Genomic DNA, 14,031 nt, shown 5'->3' on the forward strand with positions numbered 1-14,031 from the left:
AGGAGACATGTTGCAAATCGTCCCATAGACAAAGGAATATAGAATTATAGTTGTCACTCAGTCTACATAATGGAAACTAATGATTTACTCTCAATAATTATTCACTCTAGCGCCATGGCTAAGCAGCGTACAGGTTACTTCCCGAAATGGTTGAACGATCTGAGTTGTAAAGTCAAATGACAATCAGAGTTAACAGTTAAATATCCCTTCTAGTTTAATCAATTAGATTAAAAACAAAAAGGCACGGGAATGGGTGAATAAAATGAAGCATACAATTGTCAGTTCTCTAACGATGGTGAAAATAGAATACCACTCTGTACCTGATGCATCAGCTAGACACAATAAAACTATCTCTATAAATCTTTAGCCCACACCTTTGTCCATTATTACAACAAAAAATGTCTGAAAAAATTAAAGCTAGTGTTTTTACTTTCAACTACCCTCTTCACATCAATCATGGTCTTTCATGCAGCTTTCATTTTGAGTTTTCAAACATGTTTTAGGAATCACCATTTACTACCCTCTCCTCTATCACTCGTTACATCAGCATAAATAAATAATAGCAAATAGCAAAAAGTATTTAATAACTACTGCTAAGTAAAAATTATTCAATGTTTTGTAGATAAATGTTAGCAAGAACTTGAGATCCTCCCCCCTCCCTACGAAATGTTACTTCCACATTCATTCTAATGAAAAGTTTAAACGTAGTGCATCAAAAATGTTTCAAGCTTTCTCATGGCAGCAGATAGACTTCCTTGTGCTATTTTTTTTATTTTTAAATCTATTTTCAATTTGACGTGTGCGATGTAAAGAAACTTTTACTATTTTTTACTTTACCGATCAAATAACTTGTTCAGGAAGTCTCTTGCAGTTACTTCTCTTCTCTTTTTTTTTGATGATGTAAAACTTTATTGAAATATTTAATAACCTTGGGGCTTGATAACTTTTATTCTTAGGGTTCACTCACGCCTGAAAAATTTATAAAGTTCAGTCACGCGAGAAGAAAACTTACTTCCTTTTTTCGATAATGATAATATAAATATTTTTTTAAACTTTTTTTTTTTTACATAGATAAATATTAAGATAAAGATATTTGTCTTTTGAGGGAAAAAGTATGTCAATCGGTTTTGAATTCTTATCTAGTTGAGGGGATGTAGCCCCCTGCTAGCGGTAAATACGTGTGAAAACAAAGAAATCGATTCACAAAAAAAGTGGCACGTGTACTGCGTGTATTAGGTTGTTATTAGACTCGAGTTTATACATTAGTTTTCTCCCATCATGGTGGACTATAACAAAACGTACTCGAAACCCAAAGCACCCTTCATCTAATGGTGATGAAGCGTGTAACTTGTAAAGGCAAGATCTACTGTTAAGAGTTTCAACATTTAACTAATTTTTATTTGTTATATAAAATTTTAATAGTTAAGTACTTGCTACCGCTCTGAATAAATTTGTTTATTTTACTTAATATAACGACTGCACTGCTACGGAGAATTGGTCTAAATTCATAGCAGTTAGAAAAGTAAAGAAAAACTTGTAAGGAACATGAAAAACAACAGTGTGCTTAACACTCATGTACACAACAGCATTCTTAGAATTAAAAACTAAGTAAATACAATAATAATAACTAAAGAAAAGTTCTATACACTGTAAAGGATCCTAACTTAATTAAATACAGGTAGTCCTCGACTTGCGACGTTGATCCGTTCCTACGCGGCGTCGTAAACCGTTTTTTCGATGTAAGTCGGAACGTACGTAAACTGTATCATATGCAGTACAGTAGAGTACTGTATTACCATAATAACAGTACAGTACTGTAAGCACTTAGCCTATTCTAACACAGTACCCACCATAATTATCAAAAAACACATAAAATACTGTACAGTACGTTTAATAATGAAATGAAACAGTAATAAAAAACAGTAGTGTACTGTAATAAAAAAAGAGAGAACAATTCCTTACCTTTATTTCTATGGTTGGCTTGCACACTGCCATCAGAAGAGTCTGCCTTATGTTTGGAAGCCCTAATGAAAAGGCAAAAAGTGATCGTGACAACGATGTTAATGGCGTACTGGGATGCTGGTGACGCCGACTTCCTTGGTCCCGTGGCCGCTGTACACCAAATCACGTACAGTAGTTCGCGGGCTTTTCATTGTACAGTACTGTACTGTAAATGGGAGTCGTAACTCGAGCCCGTCGTAACCTGAGGACTACCTGTATAATACAGAAACAAATAATTCAAATAAAATGGCTAGCATATTATCAAACTCAGTCAGATGACAATGAAAACTGGCCACCAATGAAGCCACTTATAATATAATAACAATAAATGATAACCTACGTATATATACACCATCGAATTTTAGCGAAAACGTTTGCCAGCTATAACATAATAGCGATTTTTAAAAGCTCTTAATCTAACAAAACGGAGATCAAAACTCACTTTACTGAACGTTCGCGACTTTTGACAGATGTAAAATATAAAATGCCTGAATGCAAATACTCACTCTTGCAAAAGACAAGAGAAAGTAAAAAAACTGGATAAAAAATACTTCATTAATAAAGTAAAACTAAATATTTATAATTTCTAATGAATTGATCTTTAAATACCTTAATTTTAGAAAAAAAAGGATGCTGTAAATCAGAATTACAGTTGAAGAAAATGAATTCCTTCTTGAACTACCACAGTCGAGGGCATTTCACCGTGTCTGCTTCACCAGAAAAATTAAACAGTAAATGTTACGTTAAGTGCAATGTTAAAACAATCCTTATCTTTTTTGTCCCAGTTATAAAATTGCCAAAAAAAAAAGTTATAAAAATGAAAAAAGAAAGGATGATATATGAAGACATATTTACAATAAATCAGATATGTGCTAAAGCAATTATTCGTGGCGTTCAAAGTGGTTTGAATTGTATGAACCAACTAACAATACATATAACTGAAAGGTTCGTTCTTTTTTTGCTCATTTCTGACATAATAAATTAATGTAATGTGATGGTAGAATGTACTTCTTTTTTTTCCCTCCCAGAAAATAGATTAAGGACTTGCGGGCTGATGAGTAAGATGTACGGTTCTATGTACTTCACATTCTAAAGAGAAATTAAGATCTTGCTAAAATTCCAAATATTAAAAAATAAAACCCGCTTGAAAAATAAAATACATTTACAAATAGTATTTGGGGCCGAAATTTAGGCTTCAGAGACCATCGTGGAATATCTCTTTTTCTCCATTTAGGAGAAAGTGAAAGAGGGTAAGTTAACTATACATAACCAAAAAAAATTAAAAGGGAATAAAAAAACATGGACAGAAAACAGAAAAGTTTATTAAGGCTTCTTAAGATATTCATTGGTGGAGGAATAGAGACCGTGGATGAAGAGGGAAAACTGCTGGCATTTCCGTCTATAACAACGAAGAGACTGGGAGTTTTTTTTTGAAGAATAAGAAGTCTTGGAAGAAGTTTATTTTTTTTTTTCTTCTCCTCTCTAGAAGGCCGCACTCTACGACATCCGTCTCAAGCATTCAAGCTGTTCTCGCTGGCCTTTTTCTTTTATCATCTTTGTAAATTTTTTCATATCCTCATTTTTCTTCCATTGACTTTTGTTTTCGGTTGTCCACTTGGGATACAGAGTTTTTTTTCTTTTAACTTGTTCTCCTAACTTCTCTTTTTCTCCTTATTTATTATTTCTTTATTTGATTTGATTTACCAAGAGTGAAAATGGTTATAAAGCTGCAGCTCTTTCACTGAAAATGAAAATATAATGGACCAATTCTTTCTTTCAGTACTTTTTTTATTCCCTCCTTGTGAAACCGCTATTTTGTGGACCAAAGATAAGGCAAAACAAAGGAACTTTTATAATGAAAAAAGCTTCATGAAAGACAATAGATGTATCTTAGTCCTCTTTCTCTAACACACATTCTCTCTCTCTCTCTTTTTTTTTTTTTAAATATTGCGTACATTTAGTAGTATTTTCTTGGACTATCCCACGGTTACATCTCCTTTTGCAAGTAATAATGAAATTAAAAAATTTAATTGAAAAAATTCCATTATTGTTATCTAAGTTTTGATATGAAGTTGGTTTAGTTTTTAATTTTTGGAACTTATGTTGAATCTTTAATTCATTTATCTAAAAATCTGGTGTAAATTCACATACAAACACGAAATGTTCTTTTTCCAATAATTATAGTTCTTACTGAAGAATTTTGTTCTAATATTGGCTGATATTAAGCATGTTTATTTAGCTGTTTTAAATGATTTTTTTTCCAGAAAAATGTCTCAAATAAAAGTGATTGTTTATAAAAACAAGCAACTGCAACAATTTAATGAAAATTGTTCGCCATTTCGAGGAATTGCCAACAACTTGAAAATTGTTCTTTTAAAACCTGATTTCTTGCATTAAACGCCTCTTAATTGTTAATGTTTTGTAGTTGGTGAAATCAACTTTAAGTTGCATTTCACTGAGAACCACGACTCAGTAGAAATATTTAGAGTACCCTTGGGACAAATGCATATAAGACTAATTTGGTTGGCTTCCATAAAAATGCTTCCTCACCTCTTTGCCCTTATATGGGTTAAATAAAACCATTTGCTTTAGCAGCCACAGTTCGATCTCTCGCCACCTTGTTCACCACAGGCCGTCACGCCAAGGATTCTGCAGCTCGTTGGCCAACAATAATGGATCCAGATGACGCTGCCGTCCTGAACGCATGTGCACGACATTCGTGGGGTTTATGGTGCATGACTTGGCTGAGTTGTTGCTAGGTTGACATGATAACGATTAATCTGAAATTTAGTGCAAATTGATTTTTATGTATCATAATTTTTTAAATAAAATTATAAATTTTTACACCACCATCGCAAACCGCATCATCACAAGCGATAGGACTATAAATACTTCCCTAATGCATGAAATTGATAAAAAATAGATTTAACATCTATTAAATATCTTTCTGAACCTCTACTATAATAGATAGTGGAATCCAATGAGTTAAATAGCAACATTTTATACTACAAGAAGTTTAAAAATAATCGCATGAGTAATATATCGAATTAGGTTGAAAGATTACATAGTTTATCAAAATCGAATTTAAAGTTAAGCTTTCTTACAATTTTTGTTTTTGAAATATTCTGAAACAACCAAATACACATCACGCCAAAATATTACAAGAAAAATTCAGCATGAGTTAAGGTAAAAACAAAAAATAAACAGTTTACAGCCGACAGACAATTAATATGTACTGCCCAGTTTTATTTAATAAAGGGCCAACAAAGCAAACCCTAGTTATGATATTACAATGGTATAGGGCGAGTCCCTCTAGACTGGTTGAATAACTAGCCGTTCATCCACTATGTAAGGGGGATCAGCGTTACATTTTCTTATGATGAATTTCCAGACATCAATCATTTATTTAAACAGAACATAATGTATGCTTGAATACTATACATTATATATTATGATAACAAAGGTAACAATTTTATTAAATATTTTGCGGAAAATAAGAATGAAAATTATTTATAAATAACCTTAGTTCACTGGACACATGTATGACCCAGGAATCTTTTGAAAACGCCCAGGGGCCTCGTGAGTACGAAAACAATGATTTTTGGAAATTTTTCTTTAGTTTTGAGATGTATCTTTAATCAAGGTATCTGTGAGCAATCAACCCCTCAAGAAACTCAAACAAATATCTCAAAGAAAAAGTAAAACAGCAACACAAGCCCAGTCTTAAGTACCAGACTTGGGTCTTACCAGCTGTGTGTACAACAAATAGGACCACAACGTTTCAAGGCTAATATCCTCAGGATATTAATGACTGTTTCCTCTTCAACCACACAAATTCTATAGGGTAACATAACTTAGCATCATAACATGACATAACTTAGCTCAAAATTGTTTCTACCTCAAGAAGTCTGATTGTGCGAGCTATTTTTTTCCAGTTCGGTCAGGATATTCTACTTTTTAGTATATTTTGATTATAACTCTTTCAATGTTACAAAAGGCTTGATAAAGATTTACCATTTTATTAGAGTAAGTTTTTTTTTGTACTGTATTCTAATCCTTAATCTTCAATTCGGTAGCAGTAGGGTAAACATTTCATTCAATGACTCTTTCATTTCAAGTAATCTGGACTGTTAAAGTAGTATTTTCAGCAATCCAGAATGTATCTTCGATCCATATCACCCAAAAAAGTTTTCTCACACTTTCTGCACTAAAACAAAAATAAATAAATAAAATAATAATAAATTTTAATAATTCTTGTTTCCTATAAACACCTTTTCTAAAATAAATTATTTAAAATTTGGGGACATTTTACTAGGACCGATTTAACAATTAAACTTGCGAAAACATGATACGTACAAGAAAAAGTGAGGTACAAAAATATAAACAATGAGCTGAGGATTTCGCACCGTTCACTCCCAAAGGGATAACTTAGTTTTCCAGGTCGGTAAAGCAAAAATGCAGGGGCAAAAGTTGGCGCAGATATATAAAATGCATCAGCCGGTAAATATGTATGTAACACTGACACCCTAGGGGCGGTTTATTCACAAAAGAATGAAAGAAGTAATTCTACAATATTTCTCCCTCGATGGGATAACGAAAAGAGTTGAAGATGATGAAAAAATAAGTTACCATTTTTAAATAAACAATGTAAAAACAAGGTAGGTTTTACTACAGGTTATACTCGTACTAGCAAAATATCCCGGATTGGTATCCCTTTTTACTAACTTACTTGCTCTACTGACAATTCCATTGAATATGCTAAGAAGGTTTAGACTGAAAAATGTTTTTTTTCTTCAGTTCTTTTCTTAATACTTCACAAAGTATGTTCTCATGCATGTAATATCAACTATCAAAAAAAAAATTTATTTTTTTAAAAAGGATAGTTCAACCATGAATTACGAGTATGTAGTTGAACGATGGATTAAGGTATTGAGAATGCCAAAACGATCGCTCGGTATGCTGGGGGACTGAAGCTCATACTATACTATTAATAATCTTTCTAGAAAAAAAAAAAAAAATAACCACACGCGGGATTCGAACTGGGGATCTCCCACACGTTTCATTACTACTAAACATACTTAATTCTCTGAAAAACAGCTAGCTGTCAAAGCTTTAGAAAATTCTACAAAAGGTAAATTTAACTTAAGTTGTATCGTTTGATTTTTGAGATCATAAAGAAAAGACACCTATACTATGAAAGAACACTAAGTTGTGCAAGGCAAACTGTCCATAAATACAATCTTTTGTCCAAACGCTAGAATAACGCTAGTCCCTTATCTTTTTTGCGAAGGGTAGAGTTCGATTCCCGTGGAGATATGAATGGTATTGTCCTTCATCTAATGGGGATTTAATCTTAGTAGCAAGCCAGACAACAAAGAGGAAAACTAAACTGTGATGGGAAAGAAGGCATATCCTCCAGAATAATCACCATCAGGTTGTTGCACCAAGTTTTCTTTTTTTGGTAGATAAATCTTCATTAAATGATATTATCATTCATATAAAATCATGCACACAATTTCCTCTACAGTATGCAAGAGGAGAACATCTGGATATGATGTTAAACTGGCGGATATAAATTTTGTTGATATCTCTGGAGTTGCAAGAGTCGTGGAGAAGAGAGGAACTACTGTCAGAACAGTTTTTAATTAACACCATAAATCCATCTAAACCACCAAGAACATTAAAAGGTATCATTTTTCCCGTCCTACACTTTTTTAAATATTTTAAAAACATCCATTTTTCGTTTCTCCCTTTAACCCTCATGTAGACAAACACACAAGAGAAATATTATTTACAAAAAAAAAAGAAAAATTCATATAAGATATATGTACAACTACAGTTACATCCCCTTTTTATGAATACAGATTAGTTAACGGCAGTAGCGACTGAAGCGGTAATGGTGGTATATACAGGACCAACAACAGCTCTTCCGGCGGGATGAATAGGGGAGGAGTAAGGGAACCAGAGAGACAACAACGCAATCCTTCAACTTTTCCTTTTTGTAATGCAACACTCTTGTCAGGGGGCTATTCACAGTTGACACAAGTGTTTGTGGGACCTTCGTAGTTGCATTAATTATTTGTACCGTACCAAGAGCAGGAAATAGGAGAGAATAAAAACATGCCCTTAGAGAAAATATTTTTATTTTTTTTCTTTCATCTAAGAAAAAGAAAAAAAGTTCAAATATAAGAACATTTTTCTTAAGCTACCTATAAATAAATCTATGTCAAAAAAGATTAATACAACTTTGCCTCGGATTTTTACGAGTTTAATTTTGCATTTAAATATCTCTTTTTTGTTAAGATGGGGTTCCTATTCAACAAATACTGTTTTGTTCAGTTTGCGAAGTCCAAAAAAGAAAACTAAAATCGCCGGCAGCTCATAAACTTGAGTCAATCAATTAAATGTTTTATTGCACGCAATTATAATTAACAGCTGTTTAATTTACAAGAGAAAATCAAATTATAATAAGGTTACTATTTACATTTTGTTTCCTCCCAACAAATAAAAAGCTACATCACGCTGGATTCGAACTGGGGATCTTCAACTTCTCCAAAAAAAAAAAAACACGTTTTGTAACCACTACACCAACACACTGTCCAATAATAATCCCAGTTTTGAGCTGTTGCAGTCTCGATTATAATCGATCCACTTTTCATTAAAAAAGAACTCGATTAATAAAAATGATTTCCACAGTTCTTGAAATGAAATTAAACTTTTCCTGAAATCTATTTATGAAAAACGTATCTACTTGCCAATTTTGGACATTATACCGAGATTGGTTGATGCAGTTTTGTAGTAGAATGAGATAGTTCCAATCCGTATGACGGTACTCGGGTATAGATTTCACGATTCAGCCGGGGTACACAAGAATAACCTACCCTCTTTCTTTCCAAGCAAGAATATTCCCAAGCCAAAATTGAGTACAACGTACATCTTTCACCTTTTCACATATTTTCCAGGTAGTTTCGATCGCAGAACGTCCCTTTTCTCAAATAGTTCCATAGAATCACTTAAATTTCGAATTTCACAGTTAATTGAACAAAAGAATAAGGACAAGACAAGAAAAGAATTGATAAAAATTAACCATTTTTTTAGAGTAAGTTTTTATTTGTACTGCATTCTAAACGTCCCATAATATTCAATTCGGCAGCAGTAGGGTAAATATTTTTCTATTTCATTCAATGACTCTTTCATTTCAAGTAATCTGGACTGTTCAAATAGTATTTTCAGCAATCCAGAATGTATCTTCGATCCATATCACCCAAAAAAGTTTTCTCACATTTCCAATCAGAATTTCATGTCTGTTTTAATGAAACTTGGAAAATAGATTAAGCTCACAGATAAATTAAATAGAACAAATTACTCTTCCTATAATTTTGGTTGTTTTTTTTCCGGCATTTCCTTGCTCACTTTCATTTTTGGAATCACTTTTCCTTTCACATACAAACCCAATCAGGTTCTCACAGTAACCCGTACTAATTCATCACCTTCTCAGGTTTATTTCCTCTCTCTTGTAAAGAGATTTTGAAGTCTTACAAGCAGCAGAAAAACGGTTTAGCAGGTAACATGATCTTTAGGAGATTAAAACAAGTATTTTGAGTTGAGCGGTAATCTTTCTGTAATCGATAATATCCTTTATCCCTGTAAACAATACCAAGACATGTTCATTTAGCAGAAAAGATTTCCTACATTTAAATTTTTTCTCTCGTAGGTTGTCGAAATTAGGTGCTTTTTTTTTTATTGTGCAGTTTTTGACGACCAACCCTTATACAACAATCCTGCCGGACAGTTTAATACCGAGGGCATCAGAGTATGATGGTAGCTTCCAAGCGTGTTGAAATATCGTGGAATCTATTGACCTCTTGACTTTTGCTATTCATCAAATTGAATACTGAAAGTCCCAAGACAAAATAGCAAAGATTAGATCCCTACTGAGAGCTGGCCTTGAGACTAAGGGTACGTTTACAACGGAGCTGTGAGTATAGATGATAGCAGAGATGATAACTGATAGAGTAAAATATAATCGCTGATTAGTGTGCACAACGGAGCTGTGATACATGCAACATGTCGAGTAGTGAAGAAGAGTTTTCATGTTCACCAGCAACGAAATGGTATATTTAAAAAAAAAGATGTAGAAAATATCATGTACATACCATAAATAGAAAACGAAGTACTTTGGGCGAATTTCACTATTTATATAAGGAACTTAGAAATTATCCGGATCGTTTTTTTGAATATGTGAGGATGGGTCCACCCACATTCGACAATATTTTAGAAAAAATAAGGTCAAAATTAAGAAAACTGGAAAAATTGTCATGGAAATCCTATAACCATAGAAGAAAAACTAGTGATTACTCTTAGGTTAGTAATGATTTTATTGAAAAAAAAAAAACAAATAAATACACATGAAAATAATGTAAGCACGATTTAAAAAACAAAATATTGTTTAAAAGTAAATAATAAAATAATAACCAAAAATAATGAGTAAAGACAGCACTAATTAATTTTTCTACCTCCATTTTGAAGCTCCGATACTGGAGTTCAGCTAGCAGAAAAATGAAAAATTCAATTCTATCATCTATGCTCGTTTATACCAGCGAGTATGAGTCACTAGTCGAAGCTTCGTTGTGCACGCTCACATAAGAATGTACTAGGTTATTCTATAAGCGCTGATGCATCACTGCTATCATCTCCGCTATCATCTATGCTCACAGCTCCGTTGTGAACGTACCCTAAGATTGATGAAAGCATCTCCTCACCACAGTTCAATAGAGAGATTGGTCTACATTAATTTCAATTTTGTATTTAAAGAAATCTTTTATCAACTGTTTGCAAACGTCTTCACAAAAATACAAAATCTTATTTATTATCCGCCAAGATGCACAATTTTTAATAGGCTTTCCGTTAATGAATCAGGTGAAGAATACCGGAACAAGGGACCGAATCCTGGGTTCTGGGAATATTATTTACCTCAAAATTCAGATAAATAGATATACATTCATTGATTTCAAATAATTGCCGACAAAGAGAAAGACTGCTAATTATTACCTGAGTAATCAGTCAATATTAGGCTTTCTAAAGAAATCGTTGATCTCCGGAAAATTCAAGTACACAAAATTTTCTCAAAACTTTATGATCCTAGCCTAGCACAGCAAAAAACATGGATCGATTATTTAGAAGAAAGTCTTGCATCCAACTCCGCATTCCTCAAATAATATCAGTGCTTTTACATCTTGGCCCAAAAAAGGTGCTAAGGCAAATCGGCAACAAATTAATTTTTGGGATAACTTTTTATTTTGTTTCTTTTGTCTAAACTAAAAGTTAATTACTAATAAAGGAGTTAATTAAATCTTAATTACCAAGCATCTTCTATAAAACCCGCTCTCCTAATTGGAAGTTTACTTTGTCCTAAGCCGTAAGAAGAATTACAGCACACTTATGAATATTTTTAGAGTTTTGCAGGAAATACATTTTTGAAGCCCTAGAACAGTGGTTCTTAACCTTTTCATAGACGCGGAACACAACGTATATATTTTTCTCGCGGAACACAATTATATGTGAATATTTTTCTCGCGGAACACTAACATTAAATAATTTGAAATTCGGTATTTAGCAAGAACTTAAAATTAAATTCAAATTAAAAAAAAAGGAACAATTTTTTGTTTTCGTATCTTTCCTAAGTTTCTAAATTTCAATACATTTAAAATTGAAATTTCGCGGAACACTTGGACCATATTCGCGGAACACCGGTTAAGAACCACTGCTTTATATCTTTTAAAATCATAGATCTGTGCACAAATTAACTATAGTTTATAATTGAGAAAAACAAAGTGTACAAGAGAACAAAATTCCATATCAATACGTGCTTCACAGTGGGAGATATAGAACGGCCATAATTTTACAGAATTTCATGACCCAAAAAATTTTCAACCCTTTATATCTTCTACCTTTTTAGGTCTGTGCACAAAATAACTATAGTTTATAATTGAGAAAAACAAAGTGTACAAGAGAACAAAATTCCATACCAATACGTGGTTCACAGTGGGAGATATAGAACGGCCATAATTTTACAGAATTTCATGACCCAAAAAATTTTCAACCCTTTATATCTTCTACCTTTTTAGGTCTGTGCACAAAATAACTATAGTTTATAATTGAGAAAAACAAAGTGTACAAGAGAACAAAATTCCATACCAATACGAGGTTCACAGTGGGAGATATAGAACGGCCATAATTTTACAGAATTTCATGACCCAAAAAATTTTCAACCCTTTATATCTTCTACCTTTTTAGGTCTGAGCACAAAATAACTATAGTTTATAATTGAGAAAAACAAAGTATATAAGAGAACAAAATTCCATACCAATACGTGGTTCACAGTGGGAGATATAGAACGGCCATAATTTTACAGAATTTTATGACCCAAAAAATTTTCAACCCTTTATATCTTATACCTTTTTACATGTGTGCACAAAATAACTATACTTTATATTTGAGAAAAACAAAGTGTACAAGAGAAAAAAAATCCATATCAATACGTGCTTCACAGTGGGAGATATAGAAAGGCCATAATTTTACAGAATTTCATGACCCAAAAAATTTTCAACCATTTATATCTTCTACCTTTTTAGGTCTGTGCACAAAATAACTATAGTTTATAATTGAGAAAAACAATGTGTACAAGAGAACAAAATTCCATATCAATACGTGCTTCACAGTGGGAGATATAGAACGGCCATAATTTTACAGAATTTCATGACCCAAAAAATTTTCAACCCTTTATATCTTATACCTTTTTACATGTGTGCACAAAATAACTATAGTTTATATTTGAGAAAAACAAAGTGTACAAGAGAACAAAATTCCATACCAATACGTGGTTCACAGTGGGAGATATAGAACGGCCATAATTTTACAGAATTTCATGACCCAAAAAATTTTCAACCCTTTATATCTTCTACCTTTTTAGGTCTGTGCACAAAATAACTATAGTTTATAATTGAGAAAAACAAAGTATACAAGAGAACAAAATTCCATACCAATACGTGGTTCACAGTGGGAGATATAGAACGGCCATAATTTTACAGAATTTCATGACCCAAAAAATTTTCAACCCTTTATATCTTATACCTTTTTACATGTGTGCACAAAATAACTACAGTTTATATTTGAGAAAAACAAAGTGTACAAGAGGAAAAAAATCCATATCAATACGTGCTTCACAGTGGGAGATATAGATAGGCCATAATTTTACAGAATTTTATGACCCAAAAAATTTTCAACCCTTTATATCTTCTACCTTTTTAGGTCTGTGCACAAAATAACTATAGTTTATAATTGAGAAAAACAAAGTGTATAAGTGAACGAAATTCCATACCAATACGTGGTTCACAGTGGGAGATATAGAACGGCCATAAATTTACAGAATTTCATGACCCAAAAAATTTTCAACCCTTTATATCTTATACCTTTTTACATGTGTGCACAAAATAACTATAGTTTATATTTGAGAAAAACAAAGTGTACAAGAGAGAAAAAATCCATATCAATACGTGCTTCACAGTGGGAGATATAGAAAGGCCATAATTTTACAGAATTTCATGACCCAAAAAATTTTCAACCCTTTATATCTTCTACCTTTTTAGGTCTGTGCACAAAATAACTATAGTTTATAATTGAGAAAAACAAAGTGTACAAGAGAACAAAATTCCATATCAATACGTGCTTCACAGTGGGAGATATAAAACGGCCATAATTTTATAGAATTTCATGACCCAAAAAATTTTCAACCCTTTATATCTTCTACCTTTTTAGGTCTGTGCACAAAATAACTATAGTTTATATTTGAGAAAAACAAAGTGTACAAGAGAACAAACTTCCATACCAATACGTGCTTCACAGTGGGAGATATAGAACGGCCATAATTTTACAGAATTTCATGACCCAAAAAATTTTCAACCCTTTATATCTTATACCTTTTTAGGTCTGTGCACAAAATAACTATAGTTTATATTTGAGAAAAACAAA

General features: G+C 32.4%; 1 protein-coding gene and 1 long non-coding RNA gene across 16 annotated transcripts in view; one reads left to right on the forward strand and one right to left on the reverse strand.

The window, feature by feature from the left end:
* Nucleotides 1–14,031, reverse strand: part of LOC141450017 (uncharacterized) — a 37,280-nt gene that overhangs the window by 11,908 nt on the left and 11,341 nt on the right. For 13 of the 15 annotated variants that reach the window (XR_012455879.1, XR_012455877.1, XR_012455874.1 and 10 more), the window contains 4 exons: nucleotides 6,016–6,208; nucleotides 4,552–4,781; nucleotides 2,611–2,708; nucleotides 1,963–2,214 (listed from right to left, as the gene is read on the reverse strand). This is a non-coding gene — a long non-coding RNA (uncharacterized lncRNA). Of the gene's footprint in view, nucleotides 1–837; nucleotides 970–1,962; nucleotides 2,215–2,610; nucleotides 2,712–4,551; nucleotides 4,782–6,015; nucleotides 6,209–14,031 lie in introns of all 15 variants that reach the window. The other 2 variants (XR_012455870.1, XR_012455864.1) reach the window with 2 other exon arrangements.
* Nucleotides 1–14,031, forward strand: part of Ccn (cellular communication network factor protein Ccn) — a 506,353-nt gene that overhangs the window by 6,603 nt on the left and 485,719 nt on the right. The gene's annotated exons all lie outside the window — the stretch shown is intronic.

The sequence above is a fragment of the Rhodnius prolixus genome, unplaced genomic scaffold (assembly GCF_049639745.1).
Source record: "Rhodnius prolixus isolate KJV_2025 unplaced genomic scaffold, Rpr scaffold_2, whole genome shotgun sequence".
Taxonomy (NCBI): Eukaryota; Metazoa; Arthropoda; class Insecta; order Hemiptera; family Reduviidae; genus Rhodnius; species Rhodnius prolixus.